Source organism: Lepidochelys kempii, chromosome 1 (genome assembly GCF_965140265.1).
Source record: "Lepidochelys kempii isolate rLepKem1 chromosome 1, rLepKem1.hap2, whole genome shotgun sequence".
In the NCBI taxonomy this organism is placed as follows: domain Eukaryota; kingdom Metazoa; phylum Chordata; order Testudines; family Cheloniidae; genus Lepidochelys; species Lepidochelys kempii.
Window position 1 is genome coordinate 160174748 of NC_133256.1, and position 22734 is coordinate 160197481.

The following is a 22734-nucleotide window of genomic DNA, read 5'->3' on the forward strand; positions in this document are numbered from 1 at the left end:
ATGAAAAACTGGGTCACTTGTGTAGACATTCTTTTTAGGGCTGCGACATAGCCATTCAAAAGATAAAAGTACACGGTGGGTAAAAATGCGCTGAAGTCAATGGCAAAACTCCCACTGTCCTAAAGGGTGAAATCCTGGCCCCCTTTATTTTGAAAATGTGTGCTGGTGTCATACTGCCAGCTTCTGAAACAGCAGTGACACAGGCATGTTACTCAGAGTGGAGGATTTTCTTGCAGCTACTTTGGGTTTTGAAGGAGCTGGTCATGTAGTACTGAATAAGCATGTTGAACGCTCCCTCAGAGTCACAGAACAGCTTCTAGAATGGCCCCTCTCATTTGAGTTTTTGCTTTAAACGCCAAATGTTGTAAAGCACACAACCACTTATTCCCTTGGACTGTTTGTTTCTGGTAAACACAGAGCAAATTCCACTCAGGCTTGAACAAACACTCTGTAGCTCTTAAACAGACAAACTTGTGAACTGATGAAATGAAAAACTGGTACTGTCTGGGAAAATCAGGACATGGAGTTGCCTTACAGCTGATTCATCAGTACCTATACTTCGTTCATTTATTCTGACCACCTCAGGTTAGCTTTCACTATGTATAATGGCACTTCAGAGGACAGTACTCTCTTAAATGACCAGTAGTATATTTTGTAAAAGTAACTTTTGGTGCAGCAGCAGGGTCTACACAGACCTATTAATGTGCAGCACGGTAGTGTGCTTTAGAAAGTACATCCCTGTAATGTGCATTACCCACCATATAGACATGTCATTGGTAACATGATCTATCAGTGCAACACTCATTTGCTGCATCTTTGTTGAGTAGTGGCTTGAGAACGAGCAGTTGCAAGTATGAGCAGGTTTGCCTATTAACCGAGTGTTAATTTGTGAGGTATTGCTGGATCTAGGCTCAGTTTGGAAACATCTGGTTTTGAATACACATTCCTTTGCACGTCTTGCCTACAGAATTGCTAGGTTCAATGAGGAAAAGTCTTTAGATCGTGACACAAATGGAACTTCTGAACTGATCCTTTGTGATGCCTTAGCCATCTCACTAATGTCCAACAAATACAGGGCTCGGAGTATTCTCTTTGAGCTAAATCTTGAAGTTCTTCATCAAAATGCCCACTGAGTTTTGCCAATGGGCCATACAAACATGCAGTTCATGTCCTCAAAGAGGCCCCTCTAACCTATGACTGGCTGCTAACTGAGCCGTGCAAAAGCGCTATAGCAGAACGGAGAATTGGGCCCTAAGCCCAGACTGTGAAAGGTACTGAGGCACCTAACTCCCAATGGGAGTATCACGTCTAAACACCTTTGAGGATCTAGGCCTACTGCTTTACTCTGGCAGCAGCTGCTGGTGCATATGCCACTGAGCCCTCACCATCACCCATGTGGATAATGGCTTAAAGCTACAGTCTGAACTTATAATGAGCACTAAAAGAGTGACACGGTTCATGTAAGCAATTAAAATGCTTGGGCAAAAGGGGAGTCTTTCACCTGCCACTATGAAACTAATGGAATGATATTTAAAGTGCCAATGGCACTTTCAAATGGGGGCAGTAGTGCTTGTTTTCAGTGAGTGTATTATTTCAGGGCAAATTTCTGTTTCTTTCCTCACCAGTCCATGCATGTGATCAATTTATGGTTTAAAAGGCTTTCTCTCATACACACCCATATATGTTTTCCACTGAAGTCTGTGCTTTTTCCTAGACCCACCCAAATTCCAGTACATAACTCACTTGTGTGCCAAGTTTTCATACTCTCCATGCAATGAATGGAAAAAATGCCTTTCCCCCCCATTTCTGCACATTTCTGGGGAGAGGAAGGAAAGGCCTCCAGAGGAATTTGGTTATACCTGCTGTTTCAGAGCAGAAACATGAGAGTGCCACTGTTAACGAGAACATTCTAGTGCTGCCTGTGGAAGGAAGTTTCTGGTGTTGGAATCCCAAACTATTTGATTGTGTTTTCAAGCCATAAATATAGAGTGCTACAGAGACTTTTCAGAAAAATAATTATAAAGTGAAAATAATATAAACTACTAGATTGTGCGGCTCCCTGGCTGTTTATACAAAGTATTCCAATAACACTCTTGAATGCATTGTTGTTTTATGAGGGAGGGCAAACAAAAATCAAAGCTCCATGGGGAGAAATATTCGGGAGCTTTATAAGGAAATGGTAGCTTGCAGCTGTAACCTCAGAGACTCTCTTTACTCCAATATGGCAGGGGATTGGAGAGGCTTTGTGAAAGGTGCTGGACTGACAGCATTGCAGTCCTCTCCTTATCCACAGTGCAGAGAGGAGAAAGGCGGCAGCACTTTGGGCTTCCCCACACTGCCCCAGTTGCTGCTTTAGAGGGAACCACTTTTAGTGCTGAAGGGGTCCACTGGCTGCATGCCTCTTCGAGCCCCACCCTATGTCCAAAGCTAACTGGAATGCCTGTAGTGTTCTGAAAGGCCTGATTCTGTTACCTTTACTCACACTGCATAGTAGCTTACTCCACAAGTGGCTCCACTGAAGCCGGTGCCCCAGCTCATCTCCATGGTGGTAAGGCCCTCAGGACAGGCTCTGAGGGCATTTCCTCATATGGGTGGCAGGGGTTTTTGTCAGCTTCCCTCCAACCTGGCCCTGAGAATTCCCAGGCTATCTGCTGGAGGTCAGGGCCATCCACACAGAGCTCCTGGGCAGTATGGCTTCATTGGACTGGGCTGCTGTGGCCACTGGGCTCCCATATGGTGCGGTGCTCTGTGGAAAATAATACATCCCCAGGCTTCTTGTTTTCCAGGTAAACTCCAGGGGAATGTGTATGTCCCCTTGGTCCTTTACCCACTTTCCCACTGCAGCCTCTGCCCCATCCCACAGCAGAGACACCCCTCCTCCCCAGACCCTCAGAGAGATCATCATGGATTCCAGAAAGGGAAAGCGTACTGTGGGTAAGTGCAGATAGGGAAAGGCACTGTGAGCACCCCTTCTGCATGGGTCATCTCAAGGGCACTCTCTGAGACAATGAAACTATTTGTGGAACAAGTTACTACTCATCCTAGGTAAAGGGAGCAGAATCCATGCCTAGGGTCTTTATTTGGGGGGATAACTTTGTGGTATTCCATCCTAATTTATTTTCTCTTCACTTTATGACTCTTTAGGAAACCCTTGTAAAACCTGTGGCTATGCTGCCCTGCAACATACTTCAGAGAACAATGGTACATTCCCAACAAGATAAATACCAACCTGTTTTTCAAAGTCAACATATATATAACTTTACTGAAGGGAGCTTGCATTGCTTGTTTATTTACACTCCATCTTATCTTTATTATTGTTTCTTTATGATCCTGTCTCAGCTCAAAAGTTCAGTGATCTTACGCACTAGGGAACTTGAGAAAGTCTAGCTTTGATCATTGAAGAATTAAACTGGATATTACTTTCATGTTCTGTTGAGAAATAGGTTTGTTCTTTTTTCAGAGGTCCCCAAATTTATTCTTAAAACTCTACAAAATTCAACAACTTGAGTAACTATATTACATTATTTTTGTCTTAACTTTTCCAGATGCTAAAAAGGTCAGAAGTTACTTTGATGTTTTCCAAGTCATCTGCTTTACCAGAATAGCAAATATGACCCTTCCCCAACTACCTTATTATGTCACTACTAGGTGTTTGGTTGACAAGAATAACTTTTATTTATCAGGCTTTTAATGGCTTCATAATGTGTATCACAGAAGAGAACAGAGAAACATTTAAATTTAAACATGAGAGCTGGTTGGAAAGTGGGGTTTTTTTCCGCTGAAATTTTCAGTGAAAACAAATTATAACTTTTCAGATAAAAATTGAAAACTAAACCAAAATATTTCTAGTCAAAAATGCTATTGCAGTGACTAAGAGGAGCTGTAGTTTGAATGTCTCATGTTTCTGTTCTCTTGTACAGGCTAGGCTCTTTGGTCTCCCTTCTTGGGGAGGGAAAGTAGTGCATCATAGGAGTCCTGGTCCATAAAGAAGAATGGGGTCATGAGAAAACCAAACCACATCCCCACCATGAGACACACAGCAGCATTTCTTGAATCAAATTGTTTCAGATTTCAACTGAAAACATTTTGGTTTTCAGGTGTCTGTTTTTGGATGAAAAATGTAAATTTTCCATCAAAATCAGACACTTTTAATGAAAGATTTTGTTTAATTGAAATCCCAATTTTTTGATCAGCCCTAGTAAACAGCCATCTGTAGTCTCATTAAGTGATAATCCTATATAAAGGTAGCTCTTATTCTATCATGAGTTGTTAAAGAGAAGTGAATCTAACAAGGAGTTCTGAAGCTTGAGTTGAAAGGTACTGTAGGCTACAATACTACATACTATTACAAATCAATAAATGTAAGAAAATCGTTTCTTGTTTCTACTACATAGCACACTATGAGTCACCTACTCTTGGTGATAGATAATAATAAAAAAAGACCCATGAGCATTAATTTGCAGTAGTATATTTCAGTGGAATCTGTTTGTAACCACAGTGATGGATTAAAGACAGATCCAGTCCTCACACTCCAAAAGGGCACAGACCACTGTGTTTGCATTATGGATTATGCAAATGATACAACATTCTGTCATCTTGATGCAAATATAACATCAATCCAATTCATTTGTCCCCATGTTAACAAAGTGGCACCCCTGGAAAACCCATAATTTACAAAAGGAACATTTTCTGTGGGATATAGCATCCCTTGCTTCATTCATTAAATGAGTAAAACTCCTCCCTTTCTGTTGGCAGCTAGACACTACAATATAGCCAAAATCCTTCCCTTCCTCTGTGAACCCACTGCCCAACTCTGGTTCATTAGCTAGGTGTTTTCTAATTTGCCTACTGCAACCGCATGTTCTTAGCCCTTCTCTACCTTATGGCCTAGCCATCCAAAGTGCTGATGCAAAGATCATTTTTCTCTCCCATTATTCTGACCACGACTTCCTCTTTCCTCAATACTTGCACAGCCTTCCCTTCCATTACTGCACAAAAGCATAGCTCACCTTCAAAGTTTCCCATAACTCTGCCTTCATCCACTCCTACCTGGCCTCCCACTTCTTCTGATTCACTTCTGACTGCTCCTTTTGTCTCCTTTGCTGATATATCACCTTGAGATTTTTCTCCTACCACTTCATGTGCCTGGAACAGCCTCCCAATTAACATATATAAAATCCCATCTCTGGCTGCTTTCAGAACAACTTCTCAAAACACATCTGGTTTGATGAAGTATTCCAGCTATAGTAGCTACATGCCACCCTATGTTTGCCTATAGAGTACCCGTATCTGTTGTTTGTGCTGTATCATGCTCCACTTGTGCTGTTAGATCTGCAGTTCTTCAGAGCAGGGATTCTGGTCTTTGACAGCAGCACTGTACAAATAATACATTCAAATTATGGACCACATTTAGAGATTACAAGTGGCTTAGTAGCTTGGAGGTATGTGTATTGCTTGTGAAGACAAATGACCTACCTTCAAATTCCACAGAAGCCCCATCAGGTGGATGGAGATAGGGCTCCTATAGGACTTCAGCCTACATGAGCTAAATGTTTCTTCTGACCTTCACATCTGTGAGTTTAAGTTATATATCTGTAAGCAGGTGTAAGTTATACACAAAGGAGGCAGAAGAGAGGGACAAGGAAAACAACTAACTGAAAATATAAGGTGTGGGGATGTATCTTATCCTTTTGATGCTTTTCCTGCCCCAGTTCACCCCCTCTTCCATCTCCTCTTCATGTAAACTGTACCACCTTAGACTCTCTTGTACTGACTTACTGATGCATAACTTACATCACTGGGAAGAATGCAAAAAAAGCAAACCAGTGTTGGCATTAAGACAGAGTAACAGACAGCAAGACCTGCCTGAATAATTCAGATGGACTTTCAGGACCAAAGAGTCATGGAAATAAGGGATAAAAAAGACCTGTTAAACCATCTAGCTCCATCCCCTACTGAAGTGTAGTCTCACCAATCTAACGCTGTACAGGACTCGCAGCTCCCTAATCCATGATGAGATCTAGCTACACTTGCAAGTTAAGAGTGCATTAAAGCAGCCCCTGGCGCCCTAACTCCCGGTGTGTCCATACTGGCAAGGCACGTAGAGCGCCCGGACTCTGCAGCTGGAGCACTCCTCGTAATCCACCTCCACGAGAAGCATAACGCTTACTGCGTCCTGGCTGAAACGCCTGGGTGTCAGTGTGAACGAGGTGTTGCATTACTGCACTGTGATTGTCCTCCAGAAACGTCCCATAATCCCCTGAAGTCAAGTGGCCACTCTTGTCATTGTTTTGGAATCAGCTGTAGGAATGCGGATATCCCCTTTCAAAGCTCTGTTTCTGACAGCCAGCATGCTTATCTGCTCTGGGACAAAGCAACCATTAGTGTGGAATGCTGCTGCTGTGAGAGAGAGAGGCAGGGGGGTCTGCTGACACACTCTCAGCACCTCAAAACACACTGTCTCTCCCCCCACATACACACAATATACTCCCTGTCACATTCTACCCCTCTCCCCCATTTGAAAAGCACACTGCAACCACTTGCATGCTGGGATAGCTACCACAATGCACTGCTCTCTGTTGCCTTGCAAGAGCTGCTAATGTGGCCATGCCAGTGTGCTTGAATTTGACAGTGTAAACACATGGCAGCGCTTTCCCTGCTGCGCTCTCCGAAGGCTGGTTTAACTCCCAGGGCTCTACATTTGCAAGAGTAGCCATGCCCTTAGATGAATTTACTTTTAAGGTGAGTGCACAGCTGTTGAAAGACTATACTCAAAGAGTTGTAATCAATGGTTTGCTGTCAAACTGGGAAAGTGTATCTAGTGAGGTCCAGCAGGGGAGAGTCTTGGGTCTAATACTACTCGATATTTTCATTAATGACTTGGATAATGGAGTGCAGAGTAGGCTTACAAAATCTGCAGATGACACCAAGCTGGGAGGCGTTGCAAGCACATTGGAGGATGGAATTAGAACTCAAAGTTACCTTGATAAACTGGAGAATTGGTCTGAAATCAACAAAATGACATTCAATAAAGACAAGTGTAAAGTACTACACTTAGGAGGGAAAAATCAAGTGCACCACTACAAAAATTGGGAATAATGGGGTAGGTGGTAATACTGCTGTAAAAGATCTGGAAGTTATACTGGATCACAAATTGAATCTGAGTCAACAATATGATGCAGTTGCAAAAAAGGCTAATATTCTGGGGTGTATTAACAGGTGGGTTGTATGTAAGTCACAGGCTCTCCTTGCACTGGTGAGGCCTCAGCTGGAGTACTGTGTCCAATTCTGGGCACCACACTTTAGGAAAGATGTGGACAAATTGGAGAGAGTCCAGGGAAGAGCAACTAAAATGATAAAACTTTTAAAAAACCTGATTATGAGGAAGAGTTAAAAAAAACTGGGCACGTTTTAGCTTGAGAAAAGAAGGGTGGGAGCTGATAGTCTTTAAATATGTTAATAGCTGTTAGAAAAGGACTGTGATCAATTTTTTCTCTGTGGCCACTGAAGATAGGACTTGAAGCAATGGGCTTAATCTTCAACAAGGGAGATTTAGGTTAGGTATTAGGAAAAACTTTCTCAATATGAGGATAGTTATGCTCTGGAAGAGGCTTCCAAGGTAGATTGTGGAATCCCCATCAATGGAGTTTTTTAAAGAAAGGTTGGACAAATACCTGTCAGGGATGGCCTAGGTTTACTTTGCCCTCCTTCTGCACAGGGCAGGTGGACTTAATGACTTCTCAAGGTTCCTTCCAGCTCTCATTTCTATGATTCTACATGTATGCAACTCCAAAAATGGTACTGACTGTTTTTAGTAGCACATTTCATTGTAAACGCATCCAATTCCCTGTCCACTGTCAACCCTACATCTTTTGTAACATCACTTTGATCTTCCAAAATTGTATATGTTTCTTAATTCTACCATTGTTTCTTAGTGACACTTGCATTCCCTGAGAATTAGCCAATAACCAATAGAAAAAGAGACAAAATTAGAGCCATACACTGTCACCACAAGCCTCTGACAGATGTCTTTGTCTTTCGTCTTAACATTTTCAAAGTTACTGATCACCCACAAATTCCACTGATTTCAACCTGAGGTCTGGATGCTCAGCAGATTCTGAAAATCAGGTCCATTGTTTTCTAAGGCTGAGAAACAATAGTCTGTTTGTTGTTCAGGCCTTTTTTATATATTCCCATGTTAACCTTTCAGCTCCTACAGCCTGTGTTTCTAAGCAATGTACTTTAACTGATGTTTTCAGAGGTTATTGCCCTCTGTGGCACTTTCACCCTTGAACAGTAAAAGTTACTGTAACAGCTTAAAATGATTAACTAGTTTCATAAGACTGTCTAAAGTATCTAGAAGTAAATGGTTTGTTTTGTTTTTGTTTTCTAGCTATTATTCAGAAGCTTTCCAAGAGAAATGGGTTCTACAAAATCTACAGAGAACCACTCTTGGAAATGTAAGTCTACAAAATCATGACTACACTCAGCAAAAACAAAACTCCTTTACAGGATACTGTTGGAAGATATATCATTGGGACTGCTCCATTGAACTGGTTTCTGCACTCCACTAAAGGACAAACAAGGACAAATGGCATCAGGGTAGTATTTTCAAGTTCTCCACCACACAGGAGCACTGAATATGATGTTGCAAAATTGATGCAAACATTATTTTGAAGCCTTGAAACTCAAGTCACAATTTGTCTATTTATATTGGAAAGAAATAAATCAAGACCAAAGGGCAAATTTTCTGTTTCAGAAAATCCAAATTTACTGTGCAGTACATTCTTCAATTGCAACAACACTCCTGAAAAGGGATGAACTCAAAGGGCCACATATCCTCAAATCCTGTAGTCACACTCACACTATTGTGTACGGGAGATGCAAAAGGGAAGAGAAGTATGTAGCTTTAAGTATGTTGGTAGAATTAGTTCAAGAAGAGCAAGGATATGAAGAAAAATAAGAAACTGTTGGGGGGAAAGTAAGCATAGTAAGCACAACTGCACTATTGTGTTTGCCTTTTAATTTATTTGAAGTTGAGTTTAGTGCTCATGAATTCTAGCCGACTGATCTCACCGGAGGCAAAGGCCTGAATCTCACGTGCACCAAGAGCTCTTTACACCACTCTGGCAGTGTAAAGGGACCTTAGTGGGGATGAAAAAGAACAGGCTGAAGAAAATTGTTTATCCATAGTGTACTGATAACAATGCAATATTGTTAATCTATCAAACTATACTCTTAGCCCAGCAGAAGAATCTGTCCTATCTCGGGGCATCTCCTTCTGCCCCTCCATCCCCACGAACATGATACAGTTCTGTGGTGACCTAGAATCCTATTTTCAACGTCTCCGACTCAAGGAATATTTCCAACACACCTCTGAACAACGTACTAACCCATAGAGACCTTCCTACCAAGACTACAAAAAGAAGGATTCTGGGTGGACTCCTCCTGAAGGTCGAAACAACAGACTGGACTTCTACATAGAGTGCTTCCGCCGATGTGCACGGGCTGAAATTGTGGAAAAGCAGTATCACTTGCCCCATAACCTCAGCTGTGCAGAACACAATGCCATCCACAGCCTAAGAAACAACTCTGACATCATAATCAAAAAGGCTGACAAAGGAGGTGCTGTCATCATGAATAGGCTGGAATATGAACAAGAGGCTGCTAGGCAGCTCTCCAACACCATTTTCTACAAGCCATTACCCTCTGATCCCACTGAGGGTCACCAAAAGAAACTACAGCATTTGCTCAAGAAACTCCCTGAAAAAGCACAAGAACAAATCCGCACAGACACACCCCTGGAACCCCAACCTGGGGTATTCTATCTGCTACCCAAGATCCATAAACCTGGAAATCCTGGATGCCCCATCATCTCAGGCATTGGCACCCTGACAGCAGGATTGTCTGGCTATGTAGACTTGTTCGTCAGGCCCTACGCTATCAGCATTCCCAGCTATCTTCGAGACACCACTGACTTCCTGAGGAAACTACAATCCATTGGTGATCTTCCTGAAAACACCATCCTGGCCATTATGGATGTAGAAGCCCTCTATGCCAACATTCCACACAAAGATGGACTACAAGCCATCACGAACAGTATCCCCGATAATGTCATGGCAAACCTGGTGGTTGAACTTTGTGACTTTGTCTTCACCCATAACTACTTCACATTTGGGAACAATGTATACCTTCAAATCCCTGGCACTGCTATGGGTACCCGCACGGCCCCACAGTATGCCAACATTTTTATGGCTGACTTAGAACAGCGCTTCCTCAGCTCTCATCCCTTAATGCCCCTACTCTACTTGCGCTACATTGATGAGATCTTCATCATCTGGACCCATGGAAAAGATGCCCTCAAGGAATTCAACATGATTTGATTTCCATGGTTTCAACAATTTCCATCCCACCATCAACCTCAGCCTGGACCAGTCCACACAAGAGATCCACTTTCTGGACACTATGGTGCTAATAAGCGATGGTCACATAAACACCACCCTATACCGGAAACCTACTGACAGCTATTCCTACCTACATGCCTCCAGCTTTCATCCAGACCACACCACACGATCCATTGTCTACAGCTAAGCTCTATGATGCAACCGCATTTGCTCCAACCCCTCAGACAGAGACAAACACCTACAAGATCTCTATCAAGCATTCTTACAACTACAATACCCACCTGCTGAAGTGAAGAAACAGATTGACAGAGACAGAAGAGTACCCAGAAGTCACCTACTACAGGACAGGTCCAACAAAGAAAATAACAGAACACCTCTAGCCGTCACCTTCAGCCTCCAACTAAATCCTCTCCAATGCATCATCAAGGATCTACAACCTATCCTGAAGGATATCCTATCAACCAGTCCTTGCTTACAAACAGCCCCCCAACCTGAAGCAAATACTCACCAGCAACCACACACCACACAACACAACCACTAACCCAGGAACCTATCCTTGCAACAAAGCCCGTTGCCAACTGTGTCCACGTATCTATTCAGGGGACACCATCATAGGGCCTAATCACATCAGCCACACTATCAGAGGCTCATTCACCTGCACATCTACCAATGTGATATATGCCATCATGTGCCAGCAATGCCCCTCTGCCATGTACATTGGTCAAACCGGACAGTCTCTACGTAAAAGAATAAATGGACACAAATCAGACGTCAAAAATTATAACATTCAAAAACCAGTTGGAGAACACTTCAATCTCTTTGGTCACTCGATTACAGACCTAAAAGTTGCAATTCTTCAACAAAAAAACTTCAAAAACAGATTCCAACAAGAGACTGCTGAATTGGAATTAATTTGCAAACTGGATACAATTAACTTAGGCTTGAATAGAGACTGGGAGTGGATGGGTCATTACACAAAGTAAAACTATTTCCCCAAGTTTATTCCACCCCCCCACCCCCCACTGTTCCTCAGACGTTCTTGTCAACTGCTGGAAATGGCCCACCTTGATTATCACTACAAAAGTTCCCCCCTCCCGCCCCCGGCTCTCCTGCTGGTAATATCTCACCTTAAGTGATCACTCTGGTTACAGCGTGTATGGTAACACCCATTGTTTCATGTTTTCTATGTATATAAATCTCCGCACTGTATTTTCCACTGAATGCATCCGATGAAGTGAGCTGTAGCTCATGAAAGCTTATGCTCAAATAAATTTGTTAGTCTCTAAGGTGCCACAAGTCCTCCTTTTGTTTTTGCCTGCTCTATGTTCTTCCACTTTTACTGGTGAAGCAGCACTTCACATGCTGTGCCATTTCAGTCTTTGACTCTCTTGTGAGACTGCCAAAAAGGACCAGTGTGGTGGCAGTGGTTTTTATGGTGTAACATCAGTATACCAGGAACGGCGCTGAGGCCAAGGGCATGTTTCAGATGGGCCACTAAAGAGTGGCCAGATGGAAATCAAAAGTTTCCTGATCAAATACTTATTTCTTGAATCACCCAGTCCCCTGTATTCACTCAGTGAAATGTTATGCAAATGGTGCCTCAGTTAATTTCTTCCTAAGAAAATGAATGACAATTACACATGTGCTAGAACATCTAAGCATCACCACATATACACCAGGGCCAAGGCCTTATTTATATGAGGGACAATCTGACTCACATTTCCACGAAAATCACAGAAATCACATTGGCTTTCTTCCATTATTTCTCATATTTTTTTCCTACGCTGGCTGCTTTTGTAGTTTTGTGTCATGTCTTTTTAGGGGGAAGGGGGCGTATTGTTAATAGATTTAGCATCTAGGAAGTTAGGGCAGATGCTTTTGTGGATGGCTGCAGGTAGCTAAGGCCGCAGGGAAGTAAGGACTGTTTGCTGAGGCTAGAGAATGACAGTGGATTCACCAGCTGAGAGGAAAAGCGAAGATGCTGGGAGTGGGACCAGCCAGTGGTGCATTATAATCAGAGCTTGTCAGACAATTGAGGGGAGGGTTCATGGAAAATGTCAAAAAAACAAAAAAAATTTTCGTTTTCATTGAAATTTTCCACAGAAAATGTCGCCTTATTGACCCCCCTCCCTAAAAGAAACAAAAAACCCAACCAGTTTGGACAAGAAAACAGTTTTGATGAAAAATGTTCAGCCAAACGTAGGTACAATTTCCATGGCTCTGCCGTGACTAAATTTGCCTTTATCTCCCAGGAGCAATTATTCTTGATGTGATGAATTGTGCCTATTGTCCACAAAGTTATCTAAAAATGACAGAGCTGGTGGAAAGATTCAAAAAAATTATTTTTTATGAGATTGTCCAATTTTGTGATGGAAAAAGGGGAGCAAGTTTGATGAAATATTTATGATGTTTTTCCATGTTTTTTCCACCAGCTCACTCTAATCCACTTTTAAGTCAGAAAAGCAACACATACCGCATTTTTAACAACATGCATTGAATTAAATGTGCTGTGTTGTACATTGGTCCATTACAAATTACACTCATTGTTTCAACAGATAGTCCTTATTATTAAATATCCTTAATAAAAAAAGTGTTAAGTTCAGATAAAAAAAGTGTAGATGACAATAAGACTTGAGAAACTGGATGTTTTGTAAAAGCTCTGCTCTAGGAATTATTTCGGGGAATTTCTATGGCCTGTGCCATACAGGAGGTCAGACTAGATGATCACAGTGATTCCTTCTGGCCTTGGAATCTACGAAACTAGTGAAGAGGAACAAGCTGTGATTTAATCTGGTATGAAGCACTTGAGTTGAAGCTGTGGAAACAAATTGAATCTAACCAGGTCATACTAGTGTGCCATTGCTGATCAACACCTTATCACTTTCGATTTATAAAGGAAGTTTAAAAGCTCTGTCTACCTTTTACACTTATTTAAAAATACCAGGCATACAGCAAGTCCAGCTGCCAATCCTCACTACATAACAAAAGTAAACCAGCCAAGCTTTTAAAAAAACAAAACAAAAAACAGGTGAAAATATCTCACCCTTCTCAGCTGCTAATCCTCAGGTGTCCCCATCCCTCCCTAAAAGCCAGAGGGAGAAAAGAACTTTGTAGCATGTCCTGAAGGTCAACAAATTGGGCTCTTTTGAACCAAGTGGGGAGCAAATTCCTTAGGGACCCTCCAGGAAAGTAACACACCCGCAACTCCTTTGCTCCAGCTTGAGCACCTCTGCAGGTTTCAGCTGCAGCATCTGTGGAACAGGCTAAGGAGGCGGGAGGAATCTCTCAAATAGGCATCTCCTAAGCCATTTACAGCTGCATAGGCCAAAATTAACATCTTCAGTTCCACAAAGAAATCCAAAGGATGCCAGTGTAGTTCCCAGAGCACCAGTGTAATATGGCATCCCATGGTGAAATGTACAGGGAGGAAAAAGATATTCTTAAGACTTAGGGTATGTCTACATTACAAAATTAGGTCGATTTTATAGAAGTCGATTTTTAGAAATTGATTTTATAGTCGATTGTGTACGTCCCCATTAAGCGCATTAAGTCGGCGGAGTACATCCTCAATACCACGGCTAGCATCGACTTACGGAGCAGTGCACTGTGGGTAGCTATCCCACAGTTCCTGCAGTCTCTGCTGCCCATTGGAATTCTGGGTTAAGCTCCCAATGCCTGATGGGGCAAAAAGATTGTCGCGGGTGATTTTGGGTACATATTATCAGTCGCCTCTCCCTCCCTCCATGAAAGCAATGGCAGACAATCGTTTCGCACCTTTTCACCTGGATTACCTGTGCAGACGCCATACCATGGCAAGCATGGAGCCTGCTTAGCTCACCGCTGCTGTTGTGAACATTGTAAACACCTTGTTCATTATCCTGGAGTATGTGCAGAACTGGGCTAAGAGACGCCAGCATGAGGACAATTGTGATGAGGACATGGACACAGACGTTCCTGAAAGCGCAGGATGTGGCAAGTGGGACATCATGGCGGCAATGGGGCTGGTTGATACAGTGGAACGCTGATTCTGGGCCCTGCAAACAAGCACAGACTGGTGGGACCGCATAATGTTGCAGGTATGGGATGATTCACAGTGGCTGCGAAACTTCCGCATGTGTAAGGCCACTTTCCTTGAACTTAGTGAGTTGCTTTCCTCCACCCTGAAGGACAGGAATACCCAGATGGCAGCTGCCCTGACAGTTGAGAAGCAAGTGGTGATAGCCCTGTGGGAGCCTGCAATACCTGACTGTTACCGGTCAGTCGGGAATCAGTTTGGAGTGGGCAAGTCTCCTGTGGGGACTGCTGTGATCCAATGTGTGTTTCTCCAATGCAATCACTGACATTCTGTTATCACGGGTAGTGACTCTGGGAAATGTGCATGTCATAGTGGATGGCTTTGCTGCAATGGGTTTCCCTAACTGTGGTGGGGCAATAGATGGAATGCATATCCCTATCTTGGCACCAGACCACCTTGCCAAGCAGTACGTAAACTGCTAGGGCTACTTCTCAATGGTTCTGCAAGCACTGGTGGATCACAAGAGACATTTCACTGACATCAACGTGGGATGTCCGGGAAAGGTGCATGATGCTCACATCTTTAGGAACTCCGGGCTGTTCGAGCAGTTGCAAGAAGGGATTTACTTCCCAGACCAGATAATTACCGTTGGTGATGTTGAAATGCCAATAGTTATCCCTGGGGACCCAGCCTACTCCTAGCTCCCATGGCTCATGAAGCTGCCCACAGGCAGCCTGGACAGTATTAAGGAGCAGTTCAACTATAGGCTGAGCAAGTGCAGAATGGTGGCAGAATTTGTCTTTGGACGTTTAAAAGCTTGCTGGCACTGTTTTCTGACTAGGTCAGACCTCAGCGCATCCAACATTTCCATTGTTATTGCTGCTTGCTGAGTGCTCTATAATATCTGTGAGAATAAGGGGAAAACGTTTATGGCGGAGTGGGAGGTTGAGGCAAATCACCTGGTGGCCCATTTTGAGCAGCCAGACACCAGGGCAATTAGAAGAGCATAGATAGAGCTCGACCACATCAGAGAGGCTTTGAAAACCAGTTTCATGACTGGCCAGGCTACGGTGTGACAGTTGTGTGTGTTTCTCCTTGCTGCAAACCCGCCCCCTTCATTGATTTTAATTTCCTGTAAGCCAACCACCCTTCCCCCTTCGATCACAGCTGGCAAAGGAAATAAAGTAACTATTGTTTTAAAACCAAGCATTCTTTCTTTATTAATTAAAAAAAAAGTGAGATAACTGACAAGGTAGCCCGAGTGGGGTGGGGTGCGGGAGGAGGGAAAACAAGGCCACATTGCTTATTGTAGCCACACTACAAATCAAAACTGTTTGAATGACAGCCTTCTGTTGCTTGGGCATCCTCTGGAGTGGAGTGGCTGGCTGTCCGGAGCCTCCCTCCCCCTGCGTTCTTGGGCATCTGGGTGAGGAGGATATGGAACTTGGGGAGGAGGGCAGGTGGTTATACAATGGATGCAGTGGGGGTCTGTGCTCTTGTTGGCTTTCCTGCAGCTCCAACAGATGCTTCATCATATCCCATTTGCTCCCCCCCCCATTAGCCTCACCATCGCCTCCTGCCTCTGCTCTTTGCACTGACTTAATGCTTTTACGGCCTCTGCCACTGAATGCCTCCATACATTCAGCTGCACCCTATCAGTGTGGGTGGACTGCATGAGCTCAGAAAATATGTCATTGCGAGTGCGTTTTTTTCGCCTTCTAATCGGTGATAACCTCAGGGACGGAGATGATGGGGGAGCATAGAAACATTTGCACCTGGGTGGAGATAAAAAGGGAGAGTAAAATGTAAGATGATACATTTCGAGTACAAAAGGGAGACTCTTTCACAGCGAATCATGCAATTTACAGCAGACAGCACATGTGCTTTAGGTACAAGGTCGCATTTTCCCTTTTATATTGAGCACCTGCCGGTATGGTGACACATCACACACAGCTGGGCAACAGAATTCGGTTTCCAGGCAGCCATGGTAAGCCAAAGGGTACGCAGGGTTGGCTTCTTACACCTTCATAACATGCGGGAATGGTTTCAAACTGCATCACCCTCCTTTCCCATAGCAAGCAATACTGGCTGGATTTGCCGTTTAAAAGGAGGGGCTGCAGTTTTGGAGTGGATGTGCAGTGCATCCTTCCTGCCATCATGTGGCTATTCTCCGGGATGATCCCTTTTAGCCAAGCGCAAAAAACCCAGCATGAACGGGGTCCTTTTACTGTTCCCTTACAAAAATTCCCCTATTTCAACCAGGTGATCATGAATGATATCACTCTCCTGAAGCTGACACAAAAAGATAAAGACCGAATGTTGCTTGAATGCAACCAAAACCCAGGACCATTCGCTGCCATGCTTTGTGCTGCAATGATTCCAGACTACTTGCAACTGGCTTGGCATGGTAAAGTGTCCTACCATGGAGGACGAAATAAGGCAGCCCTCCCCAGAAACCTTCTGCAAAGGCTTTCAGAGTACCTCCAGGAGAGCTTCATGGAGATGTCCCTGGAAGATTCCCGCTCCATTCCCAGACACGTTAACAGACTTTTCCAATAGCTGTACTGGCCGCGAATGCATCAAGTCTTTAGGGCAAATCAAACATTAAACACTATTGCTTTTAAACCCTGTACTGTAGTTACAAATGTGCACTCACCAGAGCTGCCTTCTCCAGCTTCAGGGTCGGGGATCCCGCCTTGGGAGGGTATTGGCTCCAGGGTGATGAAAAGGTCCTGGCTGCCGGGGAGAACGGATTCACCACTTGCCTGCTGCACGTTCTCCTCCTCTTGCTCCTCATCCTCATCCACAAAATCCTCCTGCGTGTTGCGTGAGACCTCCCCCCTTGCAGGTGTCCACAAACAGTGGTGGGGTAGTGGTAGGGTCCCCCCTAGAATGCCATGCAGCTGATCATAGAAGTGGCATGTATGGGGCTCTGACCTGGAGCGACCATTTGCCTCCTTCGTCTTTTGGAAGGCTTGCCTGAGCTCCTTAACTTTCATGCGACACTGCTGTGTGTCCCTGTTGTAGCCTCTCTCCACCATGCCCTGTGCGATTTTGGCATATATATTAGTATTTCTTCTTTTTGACTGGAGTTTGGCCTGCACAGATTCTTCTCCCCATACAGCAATCAGATCCAGTGTTTCCCTTTTGGTCCATTCTGGAGCTCATTTGCGATTCTGGGGTGACTGCATGGTCACCTGTGCTGCTGAGCTCATCTCGCTGACCAAACAGGAAATGAAATTCAAAATTTCCTGGGGCTTTTCCTGTGTACCTGGCTAGTGCATCAGAGTTGAAAGTGTTGTCCAGAGTGGTCACACTGGAGCACTCTGCGATAGCTCCCGGAGACCAATACCAACGAATTGGGTCTGCATTACCCCAAATTAGACCCAGCAAGGTCTATTTTAGTGCTCCTCCCCTCGCTGGGGACGAGTATAGAAGTCGATTTTAAGAGCCCTTTAGGTTGATGGAACGGGGTTGGCTGTATAGACACATTCATTTTAAAATCGACCTAACACGGCTAAATTCAACCTAACCCCGTAGTGTAAACCAGGGCTTGGTGACTTTACAATCACAGAATTTCCATAGTTTCACGCAGGTGGGAGGATGGGCTTTACCTCATCACTCAGCCTAGTGGACCCTGGAACATCTCAGGTGATCATCTTGCAGAACTCAGTAAGTCTGAACGGAGCACCTGCCCCTTCATGGTATTCCTTGGCCCCAGCATTGCTCCACTCTATACCTGAGGTGTAATCATGGTCTCACTGAAATCAGTGGGAGTTTTGCCACTGATTTCCTGGAGTCAGGATTTCACCCTGGACCATAACTACACTCCCTGAAGTGGGCAAATATGAGCGGAGCTGAGTTTTTCAGAAACTAACTCTGACCCCCCCCGCAATTGCACAAGAGTTTCCATTGGCCACTAGGGGAATTATGATACACAGAGCCATCCTTTCTAGTTTTGCTCCCTTTCCACCTGGCTATGTCTTCCAACTTAGTGAGCCTCAAAATATGTGCTGTCCATGCAATGGACTTTCACATGTTCCTGGGCAAGGAACAATGCTGCTGATATTCCTTCCCCCTCCCATATGAAGAATTTATCAGCTGGTTTGGGCTGGTATGCGTTGCATTGAATCCTATGCATGTCTAGATACCGAGAGAATCATTTGGCCTTTCACTTTAAACTCATATGCAACAGTTATAAGAGTGCTGTCTTTTTCAACTGTGCCATTTACTCCGATAGTGCACACTCTTGTCTTAGCTCCAAGCCTTTTAACATATTAGTAGCACAGATATACAGAGTTCTGAGGTGATCCTGGAGTCTGTAGTAACTTATTCAAGTAACTCATGAATGCTCTTTCACGCCAGTGAGTTAGGGACATCACAGCAGGAAGGCAGCTTTCAAATACTTGACATTTAATGGATTCAACTCAGATTAGAGATTTTGAATTTAACTGTTTGAGGGTCCAGTCAACGTTTTCCCTAATTACATGTATATTTTTACAGGCAATAAGATAAAGATTGCCTGACCGCGACCTCCCGACAAAATAAATACAAACCCATCAACCCACAATTCACTCCAGTTTTTCCACAAGCTAAAAGAATCCAAGTTTATTTCAAAATGTCCTGAGGTTCAGTGTGCAAAACGATTAAGTTTAGTTTTTTGGTCTCTACCTGTACCCAAAAAATACAGCTGGTCTCTGCTACTTGTATGTGTCAGGAAAAAAAACAGGGGTCAGAGCACTTTTTGTAAAATCTGTGCAAACCCGAATTTCAGCTCCAATCAGTATTGCGAGCGGATGACGTGGTTGTTTTTCTCCTTTGCATGAGCAACGGAGGTAAAAAGCACTATTTGTTTTTACTTGAAAGGCTATCAAAAGTAACGGGACTGAAATGTTAAAAGAGTGAAGCCCAAGTCATCTGTTGCATTTTTTGTCTCTAGTCCATGCCTAATTTACCCACATGGAATTCTTTTGGAAGTTTTGGTCTCCTCAATGCTCCAGTTTGCAAAAGTGATGCCAGTTTGTAATGTACGACCAACTGCACTAAGTCATGTTTTGAGCCTTTCTTCCCCACATAAGCTGGTTACCAGAGAGTGCAGAGAGCCCAGAGCAACATTTTACAACAGAGAAAAATAAAGCCGTTTCTGTAGCAGCTCTCTGTTTTGAAAATGCCCCTGCTGCCTCCCTGCTTTGAAAGAAGAAATTGTGAGTGATGATATCAAATCAGAATTAAAAAACAAAAAAAGTTGAGGTTTAAGGTGGGCACTCGGACACTAAGATGAAGAGGCCTCTAGAAATGCCTATACATATAAGCAAAGTGAAGTGGAGAAACAATGTTAGTTATAAAGATCATATAACTCTCCATTGTTCATGTAGAAAAGCTAGTTTTGTTGCATTTTCACACCCTACATGACATGGGAAAAATAATTTAACTACAAATATGTTCAAAGCAGAAATTCTACAGGAAAAATAATAGTGGGAAGGTACAACTAAGCTAAACAGAAGTAATGGGGAATTTGCAACTCAGATGGGAGATTCTGATTGTTGACAGTAAGTCATACTCGTTATACACTTAAGGAAGAAATATAAAGACACCATCCAGGAGCTGGGGGAAAGTGCATCGTGCTCTCCAAGTCAGAATTGTTTACATTCCTATACCTACCACAGAACACTTACAAACCCTTATTCAGATATGCACCAAAGGTTTTTAAATGTTTTGGTCTAGTTTCCCACTGTGGAAACAAAAACTGATTTCCCCACTGGAAAAGGAGAAATAACTGACTGAAAATTAACAAAAGCAGATTTTTAACAGAACAAAAATCATTAAAAATGTCTTCAGCAAAACACCATAACAGGAAAAGTCTTCCAAAGATAACTCTTGTATTATCCCCTAAGAGACCAAAATACTACCCCCCACTTTAAACATAATGTTTGGAATATTGTATCAATAGGAAGAATAAAACATAACAGCTTTTGCTGCACCATCACTAAACTGCTTTGTAGTTCTATTTTTCACATGCAGACATGATCTAATAAGCAGATTTTCTCTTGCAGATAGTTTCTGGAACAATACATTATTAAAATAGTTAAAATAGGACAAGAATGGACTCATTAAGCTTTACTTGAAACACAACGTTTTCAAACCTCTCTTAAGCACATATGCATTTTTTTTTTTAAACCGATGACTTCTTCTTACCTGTGAAAGATCAATGTTCAGATTCCTTACTAGATGTTATTGTCATGACAGGTCAAACAACTCTTTATAAAAGAATGAGTCTCCTTTAGGTACAGCATAACATATGTATGTTTTAAACACTCCTCCTCTATTCCCCTAAAAAGTCTTCCTTAATTCACTGTCAGTCAAAAACAAGTTGGTAAGAGTCTGAGTTGGAATTACCTGAAGGAGGAAACCGGAGAGAGAGGGAAAGGAATCTGAGAGGAGATTCGGTGATGTCAGCAGTATGTCTTAAGGAAATCTAGAGTTGAGCCCAGCAAACTTTATAACTACAATAGCACTCAACAACCCAGTTACGTGGTAAGCAAATACCTGCTTAAAAGGAAACTGATGTACTTTTAAAGAATGTCAGTTAATCTTTGAAGAAACTTTAGCCACACTGAGCAAAGTCCCTCAAAGGCCTTCTTGCCGAAACAAATAAGCTTTGCACATGTGAAAAAAAAAAAAAAAAAGAAGAGACCCAAAAAAAAAAAAGTCAACATTATTGATGATCCCCTTCCTTCTGGCAAAAAGGAGACTGAAACCCATCTGAAATGAATTTATACCAGGACTATTTTAGCACACTGAACCATAACAATCATGGTCATAGCTGAAATCCCTGAACACTAATGTTTCCAAGCTGGTTAGCCACAACAATATTTCTTTTTGATGACTTATTCTGAGCTTTCCTGTGGGCCATTTCTTCTGTTATTTACCAGATGCAGAAAATAAAGCAAGGTGGTAGAGATTTGATTTGGGGAAAATTTGGATGCTTCTGAATGTGAAGAGTGAGTGGTGTAGGTGTTTTGCCATACATAACCCTTCTGAAGTGCCTTAGGTGCTACTTTCTTGTTTGATGGGATTCCCAGAAGTAAATCCCAAAAGCAGAAATGCAAGGGAAGACATTACAGCACTGGAAACACTGATCTGCTGGCTCTGGGATATTGTTCTCTGACATACATCCTCCCAGATGCATGGCTTCACGGAATTATGTCACAGCAAGCCAGTCCAATGCAACAGATCATAGAGACAAGCAACCATAGAGACTTCTGAGGGAGCACTTGATGCTAGATTGATCTTGCCCCCTTTAGTGTTGAGGTGCAAGAGGTGTTTTAAGTATGGGTTTTTACTAACAAAATCACAACCATCTCACTTCAAAGAAAACACACTAACAGAAACGAAAGCTCTTTTTTCCACAGTGGCGTTGGTAAACAAACAATCATGTCATCGATATGCAACCATAGGAAACTAGAGGCCTGGAATTCTGCCTTCATGTGGTTAAGTATGTAGGCATTTAGGCAGTTCCAGCAGGCAACAGCTGTTTTAAATTTAGAAGGACATAAGTAAGATGTGATTTTATCTCTTTGTCGAAGACAAACAAACTTCACACCACTCACACATACACTCCTCCCCCAATTCTTAGACATGTGGCACGGAGTGTCCCTTTATTAATTATTATGAGAGACGGAGCTGGTAGCTACCCCTGTATTTAGGTTGTCTAGTGCCTTGCATTATAAAAAGAGTCCAGTGACCTTTTTTTTGAGATGCTGTAACTTTACCTTTGTTTGCAGCAGGCCTTTGGAACTGGGCAGGGATAAAACCCTTGAGCTAGAGAAATTCCATTCAGGGTTAGCTGAGCTATGAATGATTAAAATTGCTATTTCCCGGCTCTGACTTGTGTTCCTCAGGAAAATGGTGGCAGCTTGCTAACATAATAACAATGTGAATATACTAAAGTGTCAGGCCCACAGTGCCACTAATGCAGCACACGCTGCACTGGGAAAGCCTGGTAGCTGCCAAAGCCAGTATAATGGTGGGTGGGGTGGAAAGAGAGGCAGACTGGGCTCTCATCAGCCCTTGCACATGGTTTCAGCATCCTAGCCTCCCTCTGTGGATATCAAATGGGGCAGCAATTCCTCCAACTCCCAGACAGTGAGGAGAGAGAAAGAGGTGGCTGAGCTCTCCCACCAATCACACCTTAGACCCAGAACATGCACCAGCAACAGATTTCCTCTGAGGTAAGAGCCTTCTCCTGCTGTTAACTGATGCAGTTAGCCTTGTATCTCAAGTGCAGTAGGCTGTACTGCAGTGCTGAAGGTTCAG

At 43.1% G+C, this 22734-nt stretch overlaps 1 protein-coding gene across 5 annotated transcripts in view; it reads right to left on the reverse strand.

Moving 5' to 3' along the window:
- Nucleotides 1-20944, reverse strand: part of KCNJ15 (potassium inwardly rectifying channel subfamily J member 15) — a 41801-nt gene extending 20857 nt beyond the window's left edge. Inside the window, exons 1-2 of one of the 5 annotated variants that reach the window (XR_012160915.1) lie at nucleotides 20815-20944; nucleotides 15625-17305 (exon numbers count right to left, since the gene is read on the reverse strand). The gene's annotated coding sequence lies outside the window, so the exon portion shown is untranslated. The other 4 variants (XR_012160914.1, XR_012160913.1, XM_073360806.1 and 1 more) reach the window with 4 other exon arrangements.
- Nucleotides 20945-22734: the final 1790 nt, after the last annotated feature.